Source organism: Euprymna scolopes, chromosome 1 (assembly GCF_053919585.1).
Source record: "Euprymna scolopes isolate OS-2025 chromosome 1, ASM5391958v1, whole genome shotgun sequence".
NCBI classification, from domain to species: Eukaryota; Metazoa; Mollusca; class Cephalopoda; order Sepiida; family Sepiolidae; genus Euprymna; species Euprymna scolopes.
The window spans coordinates 152,078,420-152,091,058 of record NC_136482.1 but is presented as its reverse complement, the minus strand read 5'-3'; the positions used below and the strand labels follow the sequence as shown (position 1 = coordinate 152,091,058).

The following is a 12,639-nucleotide window of genomic DNA, read 5'->3' as shown; positions in this document are numbered from 1 at the left end:
GTCGCCAGTTGTTATATCGTAGATTATATGAATAACAAGTCATTACTGTGGTTGTACAGAAAGGGTTTATTTAGGTAAAAAGGTACACACATTTCTAAGCGTCCATTAACAGCTTAGTACTAAATTCTGTCTCCCACGCGAGGAGAGTTTGCTTGTCATTTTATAGACGTAACAGTCCATTCATTTGAGGGGTGTTGGATCAGTCTATTATATCATATATATATATATATATATATATATATATATATATATATATATATATATATATATATATATATATATATATATATATAATAAAATCCTGTTATTTATTTCACTTACCCCAAAGTTGTAAGTTATTAATGTTTCTTGGCCTTTTGGCCAAGATCAAAGTGTAGTATCTGTTCTTCAGATGCGGCACTTCATTTCTCGTTCTCTCTCAGTGGAGGAGAAATCCTTCACGACTGAGACAATTTTTATTTTTGTACCTTTTCTCCACGTAAAAAAACGACCCTGGTGTCTTACTCTGTCCCGTGGGGAGGCATTGTAAATAGGTACATTCAATATTATGTTAAAAAAAAAAACCCCAAAAACAAAAAATCAACACTTTCTGGATAATTTTTTTTCTCGGTAATATAATTTTTTGAATTACAACAACAACAAAAAAAAATTCTAAAACAATAATTATTTTTAAAAAGCTTGATATTAAATCAAAATATGACGCGATATGAAGTTTAGATGGATTTTTTAAATAACAGGTTTCCAATAATAAAAAAAAAATATTCATATAAAAAAATATAAGACTATTGAGATAATAAAAATTGTAAATCCAAAATCAACTTTAAAAAAATTCGTTTTGATTTTATTATTTTAATTGATAGAGGGTGGTCTTTATGTTTGGCGCTTTTTTTTCAAAAATGTACATTAATTGACAGACCAGAAAACCATTTTTTGAGACTTTAGCAGTGTATGCAGAGACATTATTATGCTGAAAAATAATGTTCTGGGATATTCCCAGCTTCTGGATACTTAGTAACAAACCTGTTTCTAATATTCGAATGTATTCCTTTGCATTGATTAACTACTCAACTCCTGATGCAGTAAAAGTCCCGCATACCATTATCCGTCCATTCCCGAGTTTGAATGTCGTTTTTATGCAATTTGGCGAAAATCTTTCTCCAGTTCTTCGATTGCACCATTCGGGAGCATCGGGAGCATCACTAACAAGACAAAATCTTGATTCATCTAATCAGAAAACATTCCTTAACCAGTCTGTATCTTTCTTGCCATAACACAAAAAAAATCTCTTTCTATCATTGATGTTCTTCTTGGATAAAAATGGCTTCTTTGCACACCTTTTAGAAGAAAATTCCATTTCTTTCATTCATCAAGATATTATATCTAGAAAGAGAATTTCCAGCCCCTGTTTTGAATTTTTTGCTATGGTCAACATAAGTTTTCCTTCAATCCTTGAAAACAGTTAATTTAAGCCTGTAGTCGTCCTTCAAAGTGAATGCTCTAGGGCGACGAGATCCGGATTTCCCTTTTACCAAGCATTCAACTTCAAACCTTTGACCAATTCGCTCCACTACAGAAAGCTGTTTTCAATTTTTCTTTTCTTAAAATATCAAAAATATGCTTGTAAGTCATTTTGGACTGCCTTAATCCTGCAATTCGTTTTTTTTTTATCCTCGCCAAGATGCAGTCTTACTATTTTTAGGATTGATTTTTCCACTTATTATTATATGCTATAATAATAATGATCTACAAAATAGAAATTTTCAGTTAAAATTAACAAAAATTCATGGAAAAATATTGAAAAATCAATTTCTTCCCTCTTTCGCTCTTGGCCCATTTTTTTTTGCTCATGAGTGTACATCCGGTTGACGTTTCTGAATTTTTGAGATGAGGATTGGTTATTAGTATTATTATTCATCGGACTACTGTTCTCATCTTGACTGTTATTTTTTACAACGTTTTGGTCGATATAACCCCCGACCTTCTTCAGGTGTATTTTGTCGAGCTCAGGAATGTTGATGTCGAACTCGGGAATTTGGACGGAATTTCGAGCGGAACTCTTTATTTTCTTCACGTGGGTAGCGTGCTCTTGTTCCGTCAGCCATGACTAGATAGAAGTCCTAAGTAATTCGCAATTGTATTTTTCGGTCGCCCACACCGAGGATTGAACCTTCAACCTTCAGGAGAATATCTTTATCCAGTCATGGCTGACGGAACAAGACCACGTTACCCTGTGAAGTAAATTAAGAGTTCCGCTCGAAATTCTGTTCAAATTCTCGAGTTCGACAGAAACATTCCCGAGTTTGACAAGATACACCTAAAGAAGGTCGGAGGTTATATCGTCCGAAACGTGAAAATCACAACCAAGATGAGAACAGTAGTCCGATGAATATTAATACGACATACATCTGGTCGTGTAACGATGGCACGCGTTCAAATCAGTAAAGTGAGAAAAACATGTCACCTCCATCCCAATCCTAGAAAAAACGGAAAATAAAAATAATAGTGATATACAACAGCATTCGTCGAAGATTCATGCTGAAGGCTATTTTTCAGAAATTCAACGACACCTTGTACTCTGTGACCTTTTTCATGCGTCTTTGCAGCCGCACGTATTAAATTAAAAATATATATACACTGTGGTATAGCGGATATAGTTGGAGAAGACGATGCTCCACTGTATTTTCTGTGTTCGCTTGCTGAGTATATATATATTTTTTTCGTGCTAGAATTTTCTTTGTTCGACATCATTTACATGCGGTAATTCAAATGAACTGGAATATTTTATTTTTCAATATATATGGGGTTTCGTACTATTTGGATTCACCGAAGTACTGTTCTCATCTTGAGTGTTATTTGCACACCGTTTCCGTCGATGAAATCTCCGGTCCTCTTCAGGGGTACAAGCCGCCATCTTTGATACTGAGAAATACTTCCTTACTTTCGAGGTTTATTATTTAAATTTTAGTTAACAATATTAATACCCCCCACACACATATATATATCTATCTATATATATCTATATATCTATATATATATATATATATATATATATATATATATATATATTAGTGATGGGAAGATTCCAATATTTTTCAAAATTCCGATACAATTAGCGTTTCCGATTCCGCTTCTTTATGAGTCTCTAAATATTTAGCTATGGAGTAGTTATTTTTTTCTAAATTATCGGGAAAACACATTAAATATGCAGATATTTTCTTAAATTGTAAAAAAATACATTTTCAAGGGATTACCTACGGATTTTAGTCTTACTATTAGTTTAAAATCAATCAATATTTATTATTTCATTATTTATACCAGCAGTGAAAGATTTTGCTTTTAACAAAATCAAATAGAAAAATGCATTTAAAAGAATCATTTTTGGCATCGGAAAATAGTTATTATTTTTTTGGATCCGATACTGATACCCCTAAAATTTCCGATTTTTCCGATTCTCAATCCCGATTCCGATTAATCGCCCCAACACACACACACACACACACACACACACACACACACACACACACACACACACACACACACACACACACACATATATATAAAAGCGAAGATGTGTGTATGTATGTATGTATGTGTGTTTGTATGTATGTATGTATGTATGTATGTATGTATGTGTGTTTGTATGTATGTATGTATGTGTGTTGGTGTGTCTCGCAAATACTTTCGACGCGGGTTACGGATTTTCACGAGATCGGTATCATTTTAAACTTCCAACCTTCACCCGACAAATATCGAAAAATTGGCCAAAAACATTAATTTCTTCACCCTTAAATCATCAGTTTTCTACAGGGACGGGTCAACAAAAACCGTCCTCTTATGACAAATTCGCTTCTACGCATGCGTCATACGACGTCGGAACATGATTTAGTTTAGATATTTGAAAAACCGACACACTTTCGTCGACGTCGTCTTAGCTCAGTTGCTTAGAGCGCGGCCTCATTATCTAAAGCTTTTGGGTCCGAATCCGTGGTGTGAGATGTCTTTTTTCGATTTTTTAAATTTTAATATTAAAACAGGGTTATTTAAGCCATTTTTCACGTGTTTTTTTTGTTTTTATTTTTCAGATTTTTTAATGAAGTTTTAACGTTCGTTTTTCTGTTTCGCGTTTTCTATTTTTTTCCCCATTTTTACATTTAACATCGTTCGTTTGCTTTACGATGGGTGTTTTTTTTCCATTTTTTAAAAAGTTTTAACATTTTAATATCTAAAATATTTACTTCGTTTATTCTTATATTTTGATTAACACCCCACACCCGAGCACGCACACACCCGAGCACACACACACACACACACACACACACACACACACACACACACACACACACACACACACACACACACACCTCTAAACACCTGGGCAACGCCGGGTACCCCCGCTAGTATATATATATATATATATATAAATAAAAGTGAACGTCTGTGTGTGTGTGTGTGTCTGTGTGTTTGTGTGTGTACATTTAAGGGGTCATATTAGGGGTTAAAGTTTTAAAAAATTGACCGCTATTTTTTGCTTAACATACACTTCCAAACACTCGGGCAACGCCGGGCTGAAATGCTAATATATACATATATATATATATATATATATATATATATATATATATATATATATATATATATATATATATATATATATATATATTCAAACAAAACACCGAGAGATATTATTTCCAGATTATTTATAATAAAAAAGCCTAAAAGTTAATTAGATTCATCAGTCAATCATCAGTTCGTAAAACATACTTGTTAAATTCCTAACCTCCCATTATGATTATGCTACTTTTAATTTTCAAACAAATATTAAAAAAAATTCTGTTTTCTATTTTTGATAGGTTTATCATCTTAGTTACTGGTACGAGATAAAAAGAAAAATTAACCCACGCACAATCAAAACAACAGATCAAGAGAGAAAACTCGGATAGAAACATGTTTTTTATTACATTTTCACCCCAAACAAGGCACATTGCCACTTTGATGTAGGAGGCTACTATCAGGGATCTAAGTTGCAGAGGTACTATGTGGGGAGTTTAGCAGCAAGATTTCTGTTCACATTACACTTTGACTTCTGCATGTCAGTGCAGTTGGGGAAGCAGGAAACCGGAAGAGAATTCCAAAGTCTTGCAGTTCTGGGTAGAAATTACTAGAGTAAAAGGCTTTCTTACATCTAGAGATCTCGATTGTGTAGGGGTGGGACTTCGCTGCTTGTCGGTTTGTCGGTGGTATTTTCGTCGAGGGAGTACAAGGGTTTGTAGTTCGTCAGAGCATCCACCATTAAAATACTTGTAAAACAGGCAGAGGGATGCAACATTTCGTCGACGGAGCTGTGGCTTAAGTTTAGAGTTATATCCCATTAATGTAAGAGTTATATCCCCTGAATGTTTAAAATTTATTAATTAACAATTCTCCGAAAAGATGCGAAGAAAATAACGAACTTTCTAAATAAGATTTAGAATTAACCATTTCCAATGCATGAAATTATTATTATTATCTTTACAATTTACTAACTTATCTATTATCTATCTGAGCAACTTTTTTTTTACTGTCTGTATTTTATTTAAATTTCTACAAATGATTCCGGGTATTTTTGCACTGCTGCAACAAAAAAATAGCGTTCTCGATCAAGTCAGGCTTTTGTATCATGTTGATTTGAAAAATATCAGATTTTGTGAACAAATCGATTACTATTTGTGGTATTATAAGCTGACTTTTGTCAACACATATCATCCTAAATATGTTTTTAAGAGCAAAAATGTTCAGCCAGACAACATATATTGATTACCTGAAAGAAATATCGATTAGTGTAAAGTGGATGATGGGCATTGATAAAGGTAATCACACCTAAATTGCATGTTGCTTCACCATTGTTCAAACTTTAGGGCTTGAACTTTCATTTTTTTTTAGTGCAAACAAAATTAAGCATTTCATTAACAACTACAACGTCTCGTTAACCACTCCATAAAGCATTTTGAAACCATTCTCTAATTTGAACAACCAGATAACGAAACCTAATGCTACATATAGAGGCTCTGGAAACATGGTTTTCTTCTTGAATCCGAGTGGGAACATGTCAATTCAGACTCCCAGCAGTCTTCACCTCTTTTGATTACAATTGCAAATTATTTGACGTTATAATAACATCGAACTTTTGCTAGCAATGACCATTGGAATTTGAGTGAAAATAAGCTTCCCCCATGATTCCAGTACTTCCGGCAGGGCAGTCTCAGATTGCAACAATAGTCAGCCACTGTGATTGTGTCCTCGCGACTCTGATACCTGATCACCTTTTCTTTCAGGTATTGATGGAATCCCTCCTATGCTCATGACTCATTAAACTCAGGTTTTCACGAAACCGGTCTATATACATATTGACGCTCATGTTGTAGCCTAAGTTTCTGAAAGCAACCAGCATGTTGCTGACAAGTTCTGCGTATTATCTAGCCTTATTGCTGCCAAGAAATTTCTCCTCTACCAGAACAAATGCTTTTCACGCGTCAAGTTCCACTTCGTTCACTGAGCTGCCGGATTTGAGGACTCTAGCTTTCAACTTCTCCATGGTCAATCCTGGAAAAGCCTGGCATGAGTAAGTGAAGCAGTAATCTTCCTTGCCCAGAGCCTTAATGAGCTGTTTGATTAAGCCGAATTTGACGTGAAGCAACGGGAATAGTATTCCGCGTCTGTCCACCAAAGAGTCGTTGATGACGTTCCGTTTTTTTGCAAGTCACTAATTCCTCCATTTATTGTTTCTCCACCAACTTAATGCTTTGCCACATAATTTTTTGGAAAATTTTGAGGTTTTATGACTTAAAACTGATCCATTTTCGACATAACGATCCAGAATTATCGGACCTGAATACGTCTTTCTAATCAAGACAATTATTATTCAACCTGGCATTTTACCCCGACCCTGCGCCAATTTTTCCAAATGTTCCACACGTGTCTACATGTGAATAAAAACGTAAGAAAAATGACATGTGGCCATAGCTCAAAAACTTGAACTGATTGAGCAAAACCAACGTGATTTCTAGATTCAGCGCAACAGAATAAACACAGATAGATTTGTTGTTGACCAGTGTAATTAATAGCTCCCATATGGTGTTATATTCTATACTAAGTCTAATTAGAAGTTCGTCCTCACTCAGCATATAGAATGCTTCTTTGAGTCGTCTTACTTTCCACCGTTCTTCGTTGTCAATGACCTTTCCTCATCTAAAAAAAACTCATAACTGTTTTGTTTGCATGTATATACAAGTAGATTTTTTTTTTCATAGCAAATATAAGACAGACACAGATAACGAGCATATTACATCATACAAAATGAAAATTCCATGAACCAAGCTTCTTTCGTAGAACTATCCACCCGTGGAACGCAATACCGTGCGGTTGCTTCCCAGCTAACTATAACATGGTCGTTTTCAAATCTAACGTAAATGAGTTCTTGAGCCGTCCTTTTATATGATTAAACCATACGGAAGTTCCATCATTACTGATTGCCACGATATTGCACCCCCGTCTATCTAACATTCATTAACTCTTATCCTAGAGTGGCTTCTAGGTCTTGATAAACGGTTAACTCCAAATAAAAATAAGCAAACAAACAAACAAAAACTCACTCCATCCCTAGAAACGGGGCAATCGTGACCGTTTCTGTAATATTATTCACCTGACCCTCTCGATTGTATCCCATACTGCATCGCTTCCTTGATTTTATTCCAATCTCCATATACGTAAGATGATCGGGATTTATTACTTTGAAATTCGGTCTGGTTTAATCCGGCAAAAGCCATTCAGTCGTTTGCAATATTTCTGCTTAAGACTTTTAGAAATGATCTCTATCTCTAGTATTATATAAAAGTCACTATGTATGTGTATGTGTGTGTGTGTGAGTTTCTTCCTCATAGGTTCCAAAACGGCTGACCCTATCATTTGCAAATTTCACACGAAGCTAATTTATATGTCTGGCGGTGTTCTTAGATATGTTTTGTACTGCAATTCATCCGATAAGTATCGAAAATCCCCCCACCAAAAAAAAAAAAAAAAAAAAATCCGATCTGAAAAGTAGTTTTTTCTCTCTTTTAGATAAAAAAGAAGACTTTATAGGGGGATGTTTTACGTCACACCGGCCAAGAGAGAGAATAAAATCTCAGCAAATAATCTCTTCTTTAAAAACAAAGCAAAACAGATTTATTGCCATCTGGGGATATAGCTTAGTGGTAGAGTATTCGACTACAGACCGAATGATCCCCTGTTCAAGCCAAGGTGCACCTCACCATTTTATTTTAATTTTTTTTTTTACCAATAATGTGCGCAATTTAAGATAAAAAAGAAATACCAATTAACATCGCAGCAAATCATTTGTTCGTTTGCATATTTTAAAATTAAACATTAATCAGAAGTGACTTTTTCAGGGCATTCATCGTCAAGCCCAAGCATCAGCTGACGTGATATTGTAAACAAATACAGACGGATTTTGATGAATGACATTATCATTATTATTTTTTTACTAAAAATTTCTTTTTTGCAATTATTCCACCATGCAAATTATTCCTCGTAATATATAATAATCAATAGAGGACTGATTTTATAATAATAGATACGCAATTTGCATAAATTAAAATATCATGTTTAAGCTTATTGTATGACGGGGCAACGCCGGGCGGCCAGCTAGTGATTGATAATTTGCATTTTTTGATTATATTGTAGGATCATCTTAGATGATATTCACACAACGTTTCGGTAGATTACAAATCCAGTGTTCATCAGGTGCGCATTGTCGAATCATTAATGTCTATCTCGAACTCGGTCTGTACAGAATTTAGATTCGAACCCTTTGAATCGACGGGTTAAGATTATTCTCGCTCTGTCAGTCATGATCGGGTAGAAATATAAAATGATTCTTATTTTTTTTTGTTTTACATAGGAGTCACCACTTATCAAGGGCCAGAGGCAACTCGAGGATAAGGGTTAAAGAGCGAACAGTAATCAATTGGACAATATCATAGTAATCGTTAGTAGTGTAAAATTGGTAAATTGGATTACTTAAGGGAAACGGCTCTTCAGGAATTTGTTTACGTTGGACTTGAAGATGACCATATTGTAGTCAACTGGAAAGAAGACAAACGAAAGAGAGTTTCACAGGTGTGCAGTTCAAAGAAAGAAGCTTTGTTCATGGAATCTACGTTTAGGTTTAGGTACAGATAAAGAGTGAGGGACATTATTGATAGTTAGACGAGTGTTTCTTTCGAAAGTTTGGCGAGGGTGGACCATAGATTGAAGCTCAAACGAGCACTTGCCATGAAAATAACGATAAAGCATAGACAGGCTCGCAACGAATCTTCTGTGAGAAAGAAGTTGCAGGGAAGAGAAAAAGGTATCCCCTACTTTGAACTCTATCAAGGCAGGATAGGTCTTTCTAACAGCTCCTGTCCAGATGTGGCAACAATACTCCATCCTTTGTCGTATCTGGCTCTGATATAGGTAGAGAATTGCATCAGCAGTGATATATCTACTGGATCGTTAGAAAGATTCCGACATTTTTCCAGCGACCTTGGCAACGGATTTGATGTACGTGTTCCATTTCAGATCAGGAATGAAGGTAAAGCCCAGAGCCTCCCCAAGACGAAAGCCATTCATTTCAATTATTTTCTTGGAATCGCTTGTACTGACAATTGAAATTCAGCCCCACAGAAAACAGTCACCTAGGACTGATTATAACTTTATAGCTATACCACATCATCGACATAAACACCCTGAGTTCAAAACAAAACAAAACAAAAAAAAACTCTGCTAAAGAGATATTAAATACACATCAGCCGAAATGCCGTCAGAATAACAACCAAAATAAGAAGGGTAATACAAATAATCCAAATAAAACAAAAATGTTTATTGTTTTAAAATCAATAACCCACACAACTGTTGACATTACACAATATATTTTGCACGAAAATATTATATGTGTATCATTATTGTTTCACGGTTTTTTTTTTTACTCACGTTCACCCCTAACAAAGCATATCGCTACTTGAACGTAAGGCACTACTATTTGGGACCATGCCTAGAAAAGATAAACAAGATGTTGGTTTACGTTACATTGAAACTTCAGCATATCAGTACAGCCAGGGAGACAGGTAACAGGAAGTGAATTACAAAGTCTTGTGATCGAGGGAAGAAACTATTAGAATAGAAAGCTTTCTGGCATTTAGAGTCCTCAGCAGTGAAGTGGTAAGATTTTGTTGCTAAGCAGGTTTGTCGGGGATATATACGCCGAGGGGATACAAGTGTAACGAGTTCATCAGAGTACATTCCATTAAAATATCTGTAAAACAGGCATAGGAATGTAACATTGTGGCGATGGGACGGAGGTTGGAACCTAATTGACAAAGTGGGACCTATTAGATTGAAAACTCTTTTGTAGACCCTAGTGGTTGACGTACCAGCCCAGATGTGGCAACAATACTCCATGCATGGTCGAATGGTGGCCTTGTAAAGGTGCAAGATACTCTCAGGTGTTAGTAGTCTTCTAGAGGGAATACACCTTCTTTGCAGCAGCCTTCGCAATGTGTTCAGTCTATTTTTTCCAGTTCATATTTCCCGCGGATGTTAGGCTGAGGAGTTTGAAGGAAGAATTCTCAGGTAGATTGTTTTTAATCATGGATATGGTTGGAGAGGCGTCTTGTAATTGTTGGAAAGGCTTCTTGTAATTGTTAAAGGAGAGCAGCTTTAATATTCTGACATGTACTATGTAACCCTAACCGAAATTTATTCTGGTATACATAATCTCTACTTACTGGCGTGGGATCCCAATATATAACACTATGTTGACTACTAACACTTAATTATAACTAGCCTGGGTGCCAGGCGTTGCCCGGGTGTTTGAAGGTATGTGTTGAACTGAAAAAATAAATAAATAAATGGTAGTAAGTTAGGCAGGTCCGAACCCGTACTGCGAAGGAAGAATAGAACGTGAAAAAAAGTGATGTCTTTGCCGTTGCGTCTATCGCCAAACCGGAAGTGGCGAGGGTTTAAATTAAGGCTAATCAATCGAAAAGAGGGAATGAATTTTGAAAATATGGGCCAAAAAGCGACTCCTCCCTATAGAAAAATGCCCAGTTGAGGGTGAAGGCATTAATGTTTCTAGCCAATTTTTCGATATTTGTCGTCCTTGAAAGCAATATCAATCTCGTGAAAATCCGTCACCCCTGTCGAAAGTTTTAGGCATACATACATACATACATACATACATACATAAACAGACATCTGAGATTTATATTATAGAAGAGTATAGAAGATACAAGTGCACATATTACCCTGCTTTCGCATTTTACTGGCAGAGTTAAAGAAACATTAATCTTGATAGCTTTGTAAGATATTTTTATATAAAGAAAACCTGGTAACATTTTACTGTTATAATTACATGATATTTTAGTATGTATGAGAGGCAATATCTTTTTTGTTCGGTTAAGACGCCGTATTTACATTCCATCTTTGTGTCGTCTTTCTAGATTCGTTTTACGTTTCCAAAGTTGCATCTGAAAGTATAAAAACATTCTCTAAGAACTGGATTATTGGAAAAAGAATCTATTACGAGAAAACAATCTGGAAAGGATTTTGCAAAAAGAAAAAACAAAAAAAAATTGGTTCGGCTTATGCGTGTGCGAATATTGATTTGAAATAGAATTCATTTTTTTTTTTAGACAAAGCTCTATTACGTTCCTGACTTTTTCAATTCAAGATTGATTATTTCATATTATTTGGATTTTCCGGACTACTATTCTCACCCGGAATGTTATTTTTATAACATTTCGACTGATGTCACCTATCTTCAAGTGTGTTTTCTGGAGCGCCGGAAATCTTTCTATCGAACTCAGGAATCCGCACCGAATTTCGAACGGAACCCTTTATTTAATCCATGGGGATAGTATGGTCTCGTTTTGTAATCCCTACAGATTTCCGAGTTGAAAAAAATTCCAGAATTCTACAAGATACACCTGAAGTAGGTAGAAGGTAACAGCGACCAAAACGCTGTGCAAACAACACCAAACACTGAGAACAGTACTCCAAATAATCCAGATGATACGAAAAGCTCAATTGTTTGAAAATATTGAAGACTCAATATCAATATTTGAGTTGTATTTTTGATATGCAGAATTATAATTGAGCTCAAACATTCAATTCGCTAAGTAGGCTCAACTTTTTATTAATATTAATGTTAATTGTGTTGCTAAAAATTACAATAAAATACTTAAGATAAAAACAGAAATCAGATAGTAAATGTCTCCTACATCTAACAAATGGTTTACCTTATATACAACAATTGTGCTCTCTAGACTCTATAAGTAAAATTTCAAGTGTTTAGTCCCAAAATTGTCGGAGGAGTTTGGTAGAGTTCTTAAAGTTAAAATCGTTGAACTTTGACCCATTAACACGCCGATCGTGTATTTGTACATGTATGACATCGAACAATATTCTGGGTTGTGCTTTAGTTTTTTTCCCTCAACATTTAAGAATTGAGTAAACGTTTTAGAGTTTACTTCAAATCTATATTAATACTAGCAAGGACGGGTGGGGTGGGACGGCTTTGCTCGGTCGTAAAATACGCTAAAATATTTTAATTTATCCAGATTT

At 35.1% G+C, this 12,639-nt stretch overlaps 1 pseudogene; it reads left to right on the top strand.

Annotated features, from left to right (window-relative positions):
• Positions 1-340: 340 nt before the first annotated feature.
• Positions 341-559, top strand: LOC145284093 (U2 spliceosomal RNA; annotated as a pseudogene).
• Positions 560-12,639: the final 12,080 nt, after the last annotated feature.